This window comes from Macrotis lagotis, chromosome 2 (genome assembly GCF_037893015.1).
Source record: "Macrotis lagotis isolate mMagLag1 chromosome 2, bilby.v1.9.chrom.fasta, whole genome shotgun sequence".
Taxonomy (NCBI): Eukaryota; Metazoa; Chordata; class Mammalia; order Peramelemorphia; family Peramelidae; genus Macrotis; species Macrotis lagotis.
In genome coordinates this window covers 328,834,333-328,847,824 of record NC_133659.1, presented here as the reverse complement: position 1 = coordinate 328,847,824, position 13,492 = coordinate 328,834,333, and positions in this window count along the sequence as shown.

Genomic DNA, 13,492 nt, shown 5'->3' with positions numbered 1-13,492 from the left:
TCACAATCTCATTTTTTTGTAGGGCTGTAATATCACTTCTACCTCCTCCTATGAAGAACAGATCCCATGGTACACCCTGAAGTTCCTATTTACCACCACCCTTTCCTTTTACAGCCTCAGGGGTATAGGAGCAGAAACTGACCCTGGGGAAGAGGAGAATTGCTCAATAAAGCCCTTTAGGTTTGAAGAACCTTAAGCCCTGCCTTTTCTTAGTATCAGAGTCCTTCCCTTTTATGACCTAAAGGTTTAACTGTGGATAAATCAAACAAGTAAAACTCCTGCACTGAGCAGTAGAAACATCTTCCATACTTTTTGAGAGATCCACTTTAATGCTCTCTTGGGCTGTCTGCTAGTCTTTGTTTCCTTATCTGGGTGGTTCCCTATCTTGTTTACATAGGCATGCACACCCTGCCCCCCCATCTTTATTAAAACCAGACAAGCCCACCACTGTGGCCTCTCTGGTTTGTTGGTCACCATCCTTTCCTTCTCCACCATGGGAGGTTCTCTGACCTATCAGACTTTCCATCAAGGCTCACTAAGAACCCCTTCCAGGGAAAACTGGCTTTTTTTAAAGCCCATCTTTTATTCCCTTACATCTTCCCTACATCCTCATCTCGTGGGTACTGCCCCATAGTCCCCAGAAAGGCTCTTTTCCCCCCAAGGTTAGGTGGGGGATCCTGAGCTGCTTTGGTGGTCCCCTTGCCTTATTGTGCTTCTGGCTTCTAATAAGTTAATTAATAGAGAGGGCCTATTCACAGAGCAGGGAGAGACAGATGAATTAACAAGCCTAAGATCATAGAAGCAGTGAGTGATGATGAGCAGGATTTTAATGATTTCTTGCCTTTCTACTACATTGCTTATTTGATGTTGACCCGTTTTAATGTGTAGATGGTTTTTCTTTTATTTGCTTATGAGTGGGAACTACTACAATTCATAATAGATGAAAAGTGTTGGCCTGGGAGTCAGCCTGGAGCTTGGATCCTGCTTCAGTTGCTACTAGTGTGACCCTAAGTGAGACACTTAATTCTGTTGGCCTTGGTGTCCTCATCTGTAATGTGAAGGGACTGAACTCTGTCTCTAAGGTCTCAGTCTTCTGTGATCCTAAAAACTGCTTTTATCTGTGGTGCCAGGAACATAACTCAAAGTTGTGTGCCCTTTTTTCCCTAAGTTAGGAACAGCACAGAATAGGGAAGACTGGTCTAAATGATACGCAAAGTCCTTGCTCTTAGGTCCTAGAGCAGTCAAGGAATCTACCAGAATACTAGGGGATAGAAAGCTTAGGGATCAGAGAATCCAGCAGCAGCTTTGACACAGACACCGGAGGAGCAGGGTCTCCCCTCCAGCTTCCTGCCCATTCTGAAGCCTGCAGGGGAATGACCAGGGCAAAGGATCCCAGACCTAAGGGAGCACACGATTCTGTCACCCTGAACCAGTACAGCAAGTAGTCGGCTGAAGCCCCAAATGGGGCAATCCTGCAGGTCTATTGGTCAAACCTAGACCAGGGCAGGAAGTTGCAAAGCCCAGACCAAGAAGGCCAAAAGCAGCCCTTGCTTTGGGTCAGGCCATCTTAAGATCCCTGAAAGCTTAGAAGTCTTCAGCCTGAGCTGTCCCTAAGATCCTGAAATCATTTCATATAAGTGAAATGAAAGTGTTGGTGGAAGAAGGGGGGGGGGGGGGTAGGGGAGGAGATGAGAGCTGTAGGAGAAAGATTTGAAAAGGAATGAACAACTTAGCACAAGAGATATAAAAACTTACCCAACAAATCAGAGATTTCACATAAAAGAGAAACCCTATCAATGTGATGAATATGGCAAAGGCTTCATTTAGAGGACTTGTCTTGGGTTCATTAGAGGATCCACTCAGGTGAAAAACTTTATAAGTGTGTTGAATGTGGTAAAGGCTTCATTTACTCAGAGAAACCATGCATCAACAGCCACACTTTGTTATAGACATCAGACTGGATCCACACAGGAGGAGCCTTATGCTTGATCAGGGTGGCAAAGGGTTCATACAGAGAATAACCCTTCAAGACCCTTAAAAAAATCCTTTGAGGAGAAAAGAAAATGATTGTGTGAGAGGCAATCCTCACATTTTCATAGATCTCATAATAACCATGGAAGAAACCATATAATGTGGTCTTTTATGATCAAAATATCCAGCAGAGAATTGACCTCACTGTGCAATGGAAAATTTAAACTACAGAACTTATAAGAAATTCAGAAAAAAGTTTTAATGTGAAGATACTTATGTTTAGAGAATAACTACTTGAGAGGAACTAGTTAAATGTGGCATTTGTGGAGAAAGTGTCCTGAGTTCACCCCTTTAATGATGATAATAAAGTTCACAGGATTGAAAAAAAAAAACCTTGCCCAGACAAACTTCTTGAAAATTAGAATGGAATAAAAAGAAATTAAGGACTTCATACGGCAACAAGAAATATTAAAATCAAAAAACTGAAAAAAATGGAAAACATGAACTTAACTCAGCATGAGAAACCATCAAGGAGAGATTAAAAAATCATTAGACTTCCTGAAAGCCATGACCAAAAAAGGCCTAGAAACCATATTTTAAGAAATAGAAAAAAGAAACTGCCCATATCTCTCACAATCAGAGATCCCAAAATGCAAATCAAGACCATTGAAGCCAGAATCCAGTTTCTGGATCAAAGCAAAAAAAATGCTACAAGCAGTCAGAATGAATGAATTAAAATACTGAGAATCTAGTCAGGATTATAGTTTACTGGGCAGTGAGCTTGGAATGTGATATTCTAGAAGGCAAAGGGTATAGGCTTACAAACAACTAGCAAAACTGAGTATAATCCTATTGTAAGAAATGGGGGAATGTGCTGGGAGGAGGGAAGAACAGACCTAAGATGAGAGGACTTGCAAACATTCCCAATGAAAACATCAAAAGTTAAGCATAGGGGCAGTTGTGTGGTGCAGTGGATAGAGCACCAGCCCTGGAGTCAGGAGGACCTGGGTTCAAATCCGGCCTCAGACACTTAATAATGACCTAGCTGTGTGGCCTTGGGCAAGCCACTTAACCCTATTGCCTTGCAAAAAAAACCCAACCTAAAAAAATACCTGTTATCCATTCAGAATTAACATCATGTGGGGAGGGAGGCTAATTAGATACAGAGTATGGGACTATTTAGGATACAAAGGTAACAAGCATATAACTATACCAGCCTCTTTACAAATATTATTTCATTTGATTCTCACGATGACCCTGAAAGTTACTGTTACCCATTTCAGGGGGCGGCTAGGTGGCTTAGTGGATAAAGCACCAGCCTTGGAGTCAGGGGTACCTGGGTTCAAATCTGGTGTCAGACATTTAATGATTACCTAGCTGTGTGGCCTTGGGCAAGCCACTTAACCCCATTTGCCTAAATGACTTGCCCAGGAGCACACAGCTGCTAAGTGTTTGACTCCGGATTTGAATCTGAGTCTTCCTGACTCCAGGCTCAGCACCCTATCCAATTTGACCTAACTGCCTGAGTGGAAATGGAAAAGGAGAAGAGAAACCCACTGAGAGGAGGTGAGAGGAAGCAGAATGGGGAAATTATCTCATAATCAGGGTGTACAAGTAGAAATCTATGCAAAGTGGAAGGAGTGTAGAGTTGGACACTCGAACCTCATTCTCATCTGAACTAGTCAAAGGAGGGAAGAATTTACATAGTTGGATATAGAAATAAATTTCACTCCACAGAGGGAGGGAGAATAAGGAAGTAGCTCTCCATCTACCTTTGCATTTGTCCAAAGTAAAACCATTGCTGATGATACAGAAACATTAATAGCCACTATTTCTGTAGTAGCAAAGGCCTGAAAACTAGTAGGGTGCTCAAATTTGGGGACCAAGGGAACAGGTGATGCCATGTGGTTGTAATTCAGATGGAAGAGTTTTAAAGAAACTTGGGAACCCTTGTATGAAGTGATGGGGAGTAAAGTGCACAAAGCCATCTACAGTGATGACACCATCCTAAAAACATCTCAGAAAGAAATGAAAGCTCTGATTAGTACCATTTCCAACCTCACTTTCAGAGGACTGATGAAACCTGCTACTCATCTCCAGATAAGGCATCAATAGACAGAGACTGAAGATTTCGAGTTGGTTTGGGAGGATCTTTTTTTACATAGTTGATGCAGAATTTCCTTTTGTAGATTATACACATTTGTAGCAGAGGTCTTGATTTTCTTCCTTTCTCAGTGAGGGTGGAGGAATGGGAAGGTAGAAAACACTTTGCTGATTGGGGAAAAAATAGGAAGGGATTCAGGAAGGAATGTACTGGAATGTGCTAGACAACCTTTTGACCTCTATCTAGTACCATAGGTGAGGTTAAAGCTTCTCTAAGAAATGAAGAGGGAAGTAAGAGGTTAGAGAGAAGGTAGACAAAAGAGGTATTGATGAGGATGGACCCCTGTGATCCAAACTAGCAGCCTGTATAAAAAGGGTGCCATTGGAGCCAAGCCAAAAGGGAGAGTCTCTGGCTTTTTATGGCTTGGAGAAACCTGGGGTTGTAGTCAGGCAATCCTATTCTGCCCAGCTCCCCTTTTTGAATTGGCTGCTAAAACCCCACTGTGTTTGTGATGTTCTCCTCAGGTGACTCCAGGTGCTATGCCTTCCTGAGGAAGGAAAGGGTCAAGGGGATGGGTCAGAGATTATCCTGGATGTGCCATCTGCATCGTCTGAGTTTGACTTGAGGACTACAGCAACTAACAAAATTTATTGTAGAACAACTCTCTCCTCTCTGGCACGTAACTCTCAAACATCCTTAGCCTTTCATTATAGATGAGGAAACTGAGACTCCAAGAGACTTGCCTAGGGCCACAAGGCCCTATCATGGTATCCAAACCCAGGTCTCCTGCCCAGCCCCTCTCCATACTTACTGCTCTTTCCCCCCATGTTCTACTGTCCCTGCCAAAGTAAAGCAAGCAAAGGCCTCTTACAAATGAGATGACTATCCAGGAAGCAGGCTTCCTTAGATCTAGGTTGTAAACTTCTAGTCAAGGGCAAATGATGATTGTTTGAGGGTGTCACTAGCTAGTGCCTGGCTGGGGTTGGACACACACAGTAGGGGTTCAGATGCTTAGTGGAAAGGCCTCTGCAACTAAGAGATTAGTTCTTTGGACCAGCCCTGTGGTAGTGTGTTGTCATTTGCTGGGCCTTGGTATCTTCATCTGTAAAGGAGAGGCTTGGACTGAATGATACTCTCGGTCCCTTCCAACCCTGAACCCAAAGATCTTATGGGAAACAGCTGTCCCCTTAACGACTCCTTTAAGAGTCCAACCGTGGGGGGGGGGGTGGGGTGTAGAAGAGATTTGTTTTCTCTGTTATTCCCTGCTTCCACGGAACAAAAGGAAGTTATTTGGCCTTAAAAATGTTCCGATGAAAAGAAGCTAATGAGCTTGTTATGATGAAGGGGCTGGCCTAGCTCCAACTCTGTGATCTGTTTACTCTGGCAGGGCCTGGATTTTTGGATGACCAGACACAATCAAGCCATTTCCAAAAGTTACTGACTTGTTCTCTCTGAAGGGGAGTGTGTTCACGGCCACAAGGGAAGAGGGCAGAGGATTTAAAACAGGAAGGGACCTTAGAGGTCAACTAGCCCAACCTCCTGATTTGCTAGAGAAGAAAACTAAAACTGACCCAGAGATGGAATGTGACTGGCCCAAGGTCTCATAGGGAGCTGAGCCTACTCTGGCATGTTGAATTCCAAGTCAAGTTCAGAAGTCGGGGTCATTCTGCCAAGCAGGAGAGTAGGGGTGTATTTGATTTGACGGCACATACAGGGACAGAGTTCTCTGGGAATATTTTCTGGCTCTGGTGCCCAGAGAACCTCCTGAGAACAATCTATCCTAGGGCCAGTGAACCTGGACTGAGTGAGACACTGGTGTCAGGGAAGGTTTTGCCCAGAAGGTAACCCTTGAGCTGAAGTGTCAAAGGAAGTGAAGGATCATACAGTCTGGGACATTGAGGCAGAGTCCCTTCCTGAAGGAGTCCCAAATGATTCCTGAATTTAAGATTTGTGCTTTGGCTTCCCTGTTTTTGGTCAAAAGTAGGTCCACTTACTGGAAAGGGCAGGTTGGTAATGGAGAAAGAGATTAGACCCAGGTCTGAATCCTGGCACTGCCATTTACTCACTGTTCAATCAGATAACCTCTCTGACCCTCAGTTTCCAAATGGAGACAATCATCCTTGCACTACCTTCCTCTCAGGGGTGCCATGAGAGAAGTATTTTGGTAAATCTTAAAGCACCATGGAAATATGAATGCTGGTTATTAAAGGAGTGTATTCCCATCTTTGAAGGTGCCAGAAGCTAGGGTCAGGACCTGTTGTTAGTGACCTAAGCACATTTACCCCTCCAATCTCTCTCTGACTCTCTCGTCCCTCTCTATATCTCCATCTCTCTGTCTCTTCCCTGAATCCCCCTACCCCCGTCTCTCTCCTCTTTCTCTCTACATGGGGGAGATACCCAGTTGATAAGGCTTCTGCTAAAGAGGAAGCCTGCAGCCCAGTGCCCAGCCCATGGTTTCCCAATAAACTTTAAAAGGCCTACATGATCTTTAAGCCACAGGAAGCTTCTGATTTACTAGGTGGGGACCCTGGGCTGGATCTGACCCAAAGAATATTATTTTGGTCCATCTGCTGGTACTGCTTCTATGACCGGAAGCTACTGGACAAACAGGGATTCCAGGCAGTGTTTTGAGTCGTTCCTTTCTGTTTACTGGAAGCCCCACTTTGGACATAGCTGAGAACTCTGCAGCAGCATACAGGAAGCCCCTGGTTACTGTTAAGTCTGGTCCCCCTAGCCTGTCCTGCCCCAGTATCAACTTCAGTAGCATCCTAAGCCTGGCTTACCAGAATGGGTTGGGGGCCCACAGCTAGTGATGGCAGTCTGAGGATGGGGAGCTCACTATGCCATAGTGATAGTGGCCTGAACTGCAGGGAGGAAGGGAAGGTCACCCTGCCAATTGCTTTGAAGGGATAGAGAGCATTGAGCTCTCCAGCCAGAGAGGTGTTAGGTCTGAAGCTGACTCTGACTGATTAAAGAGAGGGAAAGAGAAGATGGAGATGATTTGAGGAGTACCTCAGGAGGCCAGGCCTCTCCCCAAGAAAGAGATATCAAAACTGTTTCCATCTTTCATATTAGTGGACCCTTTAATTTGTTCATCTTCCATTGGACCTTCCACTGACTAATCAATAGAAACTTGACACCAAGAGCATACTGATGGTTCAACAGTCCCACTCACACATTCAAGGCTTTCTCCCTAATCTAGTCCCAATGTCTAGAAGACATAACCTCTCCCAGCCTTTGACCCATGGTTCTGGAGCCCAACATGCTCTGGTGTCTTTTTGTGATATGAAGCTGATCTCAGGTTTTCTAGATGATCCCCGTTCTACAAAGTTGGAAGGGTTCTGAGGAAGAGTCAGTGACCTCCTTGAGAGCAGTTGGGAGTGATCTTACCCTTGGGGAATTCCTGTTGGAATTCACCAGTCTGTCCTGCTCCTCTGCTTCTGGACTGGCCAGGCCAGGCCCCTTCTGGTTATCTTCACTGTCGGATCTCAGTCTAGGAATCACCCAAGCACATAGACTGCTGCCATGCAAAGTTGCCCCACCTCAAACTCAGGCCAGGGCTGGCACCCCCTCCCTTTCCAAGCCTGCATCTTTTTGTTAAAAAGACCTTCCTGCTTCCCAGCTTCCAGACTGATACATTAACCTGGAATCCCAACCATATCACAGATTCAGAAAGGCAGAGGCCCTTCCAGACCTTCTACAGACCAGTCCCCTCACTCTCCACTGTTATCTCCCTTAAGGCTTCTTCTGTGCTCTCTCTCCTATCTACAAGCAAATCTGTGACCAGCTAGCCTGCCTTTCAGACCCTCCTTAGTGTTCCAGGCCTCTTCTCAACTCTCATCGGCCTCCTTTCTCATCTATCCTTTCCATCTCACTCCCCAAAGAACCAATAGACAGGATATTCTTCTGTGGAAGACCCTCCTGTGGGCCCCTTGTTCAAAAGAATATAAACTCCTCCGCCTGGAATTCAAGGCCCTCCAGACTCTACATGTGGGCCACCACCCTCCCCCATTTTCATCTTGGCCTCCCTGGACCTTAAGTTGTCAACAACCCCTTTTCCTTCCTCCTCCCTCCCTCCCCCTTCTTTCAAGGCCCAATTCAGGGGTCACCTCCTCCAAAACCTTCCCTGATTATCCCCCCCCCCCCAGCCTCTGGAATTCTGCCTGGGCCTGCCTATTCTTTCTTGTGTCACTGAACACAGCTCTCAGATCATCTCCACTTTGGGTATGTAAGCTCCTCAAGGACAAGGACACAGTTAGTTTTTCTTTGTGTTGCCAACTCCTAGCTCAATGTTCTGTATACAGTGGGTTCTTAATAAATGCTTGCTGAATAGTAATAACAATATACTGACTTCACATTCTGGTGTCTTTTTTGTGGTATGGAACTGATCTCAGGTTTTCCAGATGGTACTCATTCTACAAAGCTGGAAAGGTTTTGAGTAAGGACCCAGTAATGGAGACCCAATCTAACTATATTTAAAAAGGTTTGGCACCAAAAGTCTGGCCATCAGGGAGCAGTTTTTTCCCTCAGTGATGGTAGGAGCATGGTATAACAGCAAGACTGAAGGATCTTGGGGGTGGCTAGGTGGGACAGTGGATAGAGCACCGGCCCTGGAGTCAGGAGGACCTGAGTTCAAATCCGGTCTCAGACACTTAATAATAACCTAGCTGTGTGGCCTTGGGCAAGCCACTTAACCCCATTGCCTTGCAAAAACCTAAAAAAAAAAGACTGAAGGATCTGCAGTCAGTAGACCTGGGTTTGAATCTCAGCTCTTCTTCTTCAGCAGCTGTGACTTTGAACAATCCCTGGGTCTTGGTTTTCTTATCTGTAAAATGGGAGGTATGTATTAGAGGCCTCAGAATCTAGACACCTAGACACAATTGCAAAGACCGTTCCATCCGAGAAAAAGTTGCTTAATCAGAGAAATATAAAATACCAGTCAGTACCCATCGACTGGCAAAGTATTAAAAGTGCAAAACTCTAAGACGGGCAGGGTTATCTAGAACCTGGCTATTCTATAATGTCGGTGTAGTTGTAAATTGGTGACATTTATAAGGAAGATAATAAAGGGGCACAAAAAAGGATTAATAAAGATAATACGGCAGCTAGGTGATGCAGTGGATAGAGCACTGGCCCTGATGTCAGGAGGACCTGAGTTCAAATCTGGCCTCAGACACTTAATTACCTAGCCATGTGGCTTTGAGCAAGTCACTTAACCCCATTGCCTTGCAAAAACTAAAAAAAAAAAAAAAAGGTAATAAAAGATTCAGATTCAGAGCTAGAAGGGACTTTTAGGGCTACCTCATCCAACCATCCTATTTTAGAGATATTAAGATATTATTATCATAACATTCATGGAACATGTTAAGGTTTACATTGGTTATCTCGGATGATCTTCACAACCTTAGGAGGTAGGTGCCATCACAGAGGTTGTAAATGACTGAGACAAGGATCTGAGAGCTCTCTATCTATGATATGAAACCAAGGCCCAGAATGGTAAGTGGCAGAACCAGGGTTCCACTCCAGATTGTACTGGAGGCCACCACCTCTTTAATAAGCAGAAGGAATCCATTGCATTTCATCATCTGTCACCCAGAACTGAAATCAGTCCCTGCAGTGAATCTGAGAGCAGCAGCCTTTTAAGGTTGTTTTTAATTTATATTATCAGAGACATTGTATATCTTCTTCTCCAGATTCCATAGTCTTTGAATATACAGATTTAAAAAAAAAACCATAAACCATAAACAAGTTAGGGAAGTTTATGGTTTCTATATACAATAAGTTGTTTTATTCTTTTTTTGTGTATTTGAATATTTGTACTTGATGGTTGCTAAGTTTATAATAAATACCAAAAAAATTTTTAAGACTGTCTCTTCAGGCATGGAAGGTTTGTGACCTACAATGAGGGGGCAGCTGGCACCCACACTCAGGAAGTCATGGTTCCTGAAAGTAGCTGGGGGAACATATCAGTCACTCCTCAAGAAGGGGGCCCTCTGAGGAGCCTGGACAGGAGCTCATCCTCCAGAGTGGTCTGCCCCTTCACCTATTGATGACACCCTCCCCAGGGATGTAGAATGGCAAGGCAATACAGATACTTAAGGACCCCTTCCTTCTTGAGTTTCTTTCTTTCTTTCTTTCTTTCTTTCTTTCTTTCTTTCTTTCTTTCTTTCTTTCTTTCTTTCTTTCTTTCTTTCTTTTTGCAAGGCAATGGGACTAAGTAACTTGCCAAGATCACACAGCTAGGTAATTATTAAGTGTCTGAGGTCAGATTTGAACTCAGGGCCAGTGCTCTGTCCACTCACTGCATCATGTAGCTACCCCTTTCCTATGCTCCTTGACTGCAACTTGGAGCTGGGTTGGGTTGCACATTCTTTGCTCCAGGATGATGCAGTCTACCTGTTTCTGACCTAGACCTGTGATTTCATGAGCCCATAGAAACTCCCTTCACAAATGCAGATCAGCAACTACAGAGAATTTCCTAGGGGGCACCGCGAGGGCCAGGTGACCAGCCCAAGATGATATAACCAGTAAGTGTCAGAAATAGGATTTGAAGTCAGATCCTACAGACTCATAGACCAGCTCTCTCTATATATTGCTTGTCAACAAGCTGCTGCTACTGTTCCTTTGGAATCTGCTGAGGACAGTTCTGGAAGTTTAAATAGTATGACATCTATTTAGACAGAGATGAAATGAATAGGGTGACCATTGTTTTTATCCAGGGTACCCAGATTTAGAGGATACAAATTCTGAAACATTTATTACATCACGATCAGAAAAGCTTCCATGAAGAAGCCAATAAAAAGCCATTTGTTACATGCCACACACTGTCCTAAGAGGTGGGGACAGAAAAATAAATAAGCCAGACGGCCCTTGCCCTCCAAGAAACTTACATTATTTTTTTAAAAAAATTATTTAAGGCAATGGGGTTAAGAGTAACTTGCCCAAGGTCACTCTTGGCAATTATTAAGTATCTGAGGCTGGATTTGAACTTAAGTCCTCCTGACTCCAGGGCCAGTGCTCTATCTACCTGCCACCTAGCTGTCCCCTACTTACATTCTAACAAGGGAAGAAACACAGACAGGAGTTTGGTGGTCAAGGAGGACTGTTTTTGGAAAATGGAATCAGAGGGATTCCCAGGACAATTCTGTGACATATCCTTACCAGGAATAGTAGTGTTGATTGGATTGCTTTTCTCCAAGTTGAGTCAGAAAGGAAGTGGTTGGTGGAGGGAGGGTTACAGCTAATATCATGGCAGGATTGTGCCTGGGCAAGATAGAGTGGATGTTCCCCAATCAAAAGCCTCTCTTATGATTTGGGAGCTGGAAAGGGACAGAAAGACTTGATTTGAACAATAGTCAATATGCAATAATTAGGAATATAATCCTTAGCCTTCTCTGGCCATCGTCTTCTGATGTTTCACAAGTTCTTAGAGATTCCATCAGGAGAACACAGGTTCACACTGGAGGAGCTTCGAGAATGGTCCTGGTTCATCACTGACTGTCAAAAAAGTAGAAGGGGGAAGACTCCAGAATCCTGACCAATGTCTCCTGCCTCTTGGCAGAGAAGGGATGGACTCAGGATGCAAGTTGAGGCATATTCTCAGACACAACCAATGTGTATATTTCTTAGTTATAAGGGAGATCTTATGATGGCTTTTTGGAAATGGGGGGAGAAAATGATAGAGACACCCAAAAAAAGAATGAAAAATACATGAATGAAACAATTTTTAAAAGTATACAGAAGGGGCGGCTAGGTGGCACAGTGCATAAGGCACCAGCCCTGGAGTCAGGAGTACCTGGGTTCAAATCCGGCCTCAGACACTTAATAATTACCTAGCTGTGTGGCCTTGGGCAAGCCACTTAACCCCGTTTGCCTTGCAAAAACCTAAAAAAAAAAAGTATACAGAAGAAGGGACGGCTAGGTGGCGCAGTGGATGGTGCAGTGGATAGAACACCAGCCCTGGAGTCAGGAAGACCTGAATTCAAATTCCACCTCAGACACTTAATAATTACCTAGCTGTGTGGCCTTGGGCGAGCCACTTAACCCCATTGCCTTGCAAAAAACCTAAAAAAAAGTATACAGAGCAATGGCAGCTAGGTGGCGCAGTGGATAGAGCATGGGCCCTGGAGTCAGGAGGACCTGAGTTCAAGTATGGCTTCAGACACTTAATAAATTACCTTGCTGTGTGACTTTGTACAAGTCACTTAAGCCCATTGCCTCACAAAAACAAAAAAAACCCAAATTTTTAAAAAGTATATATAACAGCCAAAGGAAATTCAGATGGAGCAGGAGGAATGAGAGGGACCAATCATAATAATAGTTCCCATTTTACAGATGAGGAAAGAATCCTACCCTGTCTACAGATCAAGTGACTTATACCAGTTAATGGATCTTATCTAGCACTTTGAAGTTTGCAAACTACACAGTCTCTTTTGATACTTAATAGAGACTAGGGAAGTCAAAGCTATTATTAATTTCTAGAAAAACTCAGACAGAGAGATTCAATGACTTTCTCAGAGTCATACAGCTAATAAGCATCTGGGATGGTGTCCAGATCTTCCTGACTTAAACATGCCTTTAAAAATATTCAATTACTCACTGTCAAGGGAAAGGGAGAGGAAAAGGAGGGAGGAAAATGTGGAACTCAAAATCTTACAAAAAATGAATGTTGAAAATCATCTTTATATGTAATTGGAAAAAAAGCAAAAACTTTACATTAAAGAAAAAAGTACTCTTCTCTTTTGTTTTTACATCACCTTCATTTTCTTTATGTTATTTTCTTTATTTTACTTATTTTATCTATTTTTTTCCAAATTTCCATGGCAGTGAGTAAACTGATATAGGTTGTATATACACAGTCATGTGTTGAAAGAAGAAACAGAACTAAAGGGGAAAAAAAACATAAGAAAGAAGAACCATAAAAAGAAAATTTAAAAAGCATCACCTTCATTTTCAAATATCCTTTCTCCTCCTCTTACTAATCCCTTATAACAGATACTAAAAACAATTCAAAAACTGTAACCAATATCAACCTTTCCTTTAACATGTACAATAGTGTCATACATATTTCTATATTAGTCATGCTGTGAAAGAAGAATCAGAATTAAAAAAAGGAAAAACCATATGAATAAAAGAGCAAAAAACAAATTTAAAAAGGTGAAAATATTATTCTTTGATTTGCATTCAGATTCCATAGTTCCTTCTCTGATTATAAATGGCATTTTCCATTGCAGGTCTTTTAGAAATTGTCTTTAATCACTGTATTGCTGAGGAGAGCTAGGTCCATCATAGCTGATCATCACACGATGTTGCTATTATTGTCTACACTGTTCTCCTGGTTCTGCTCACTTCCCTCAGCATCAATTCAGGTAAGTCTTTCCAGATTTTTCTGAAATCTGCCTACTGATCATTTCTTAT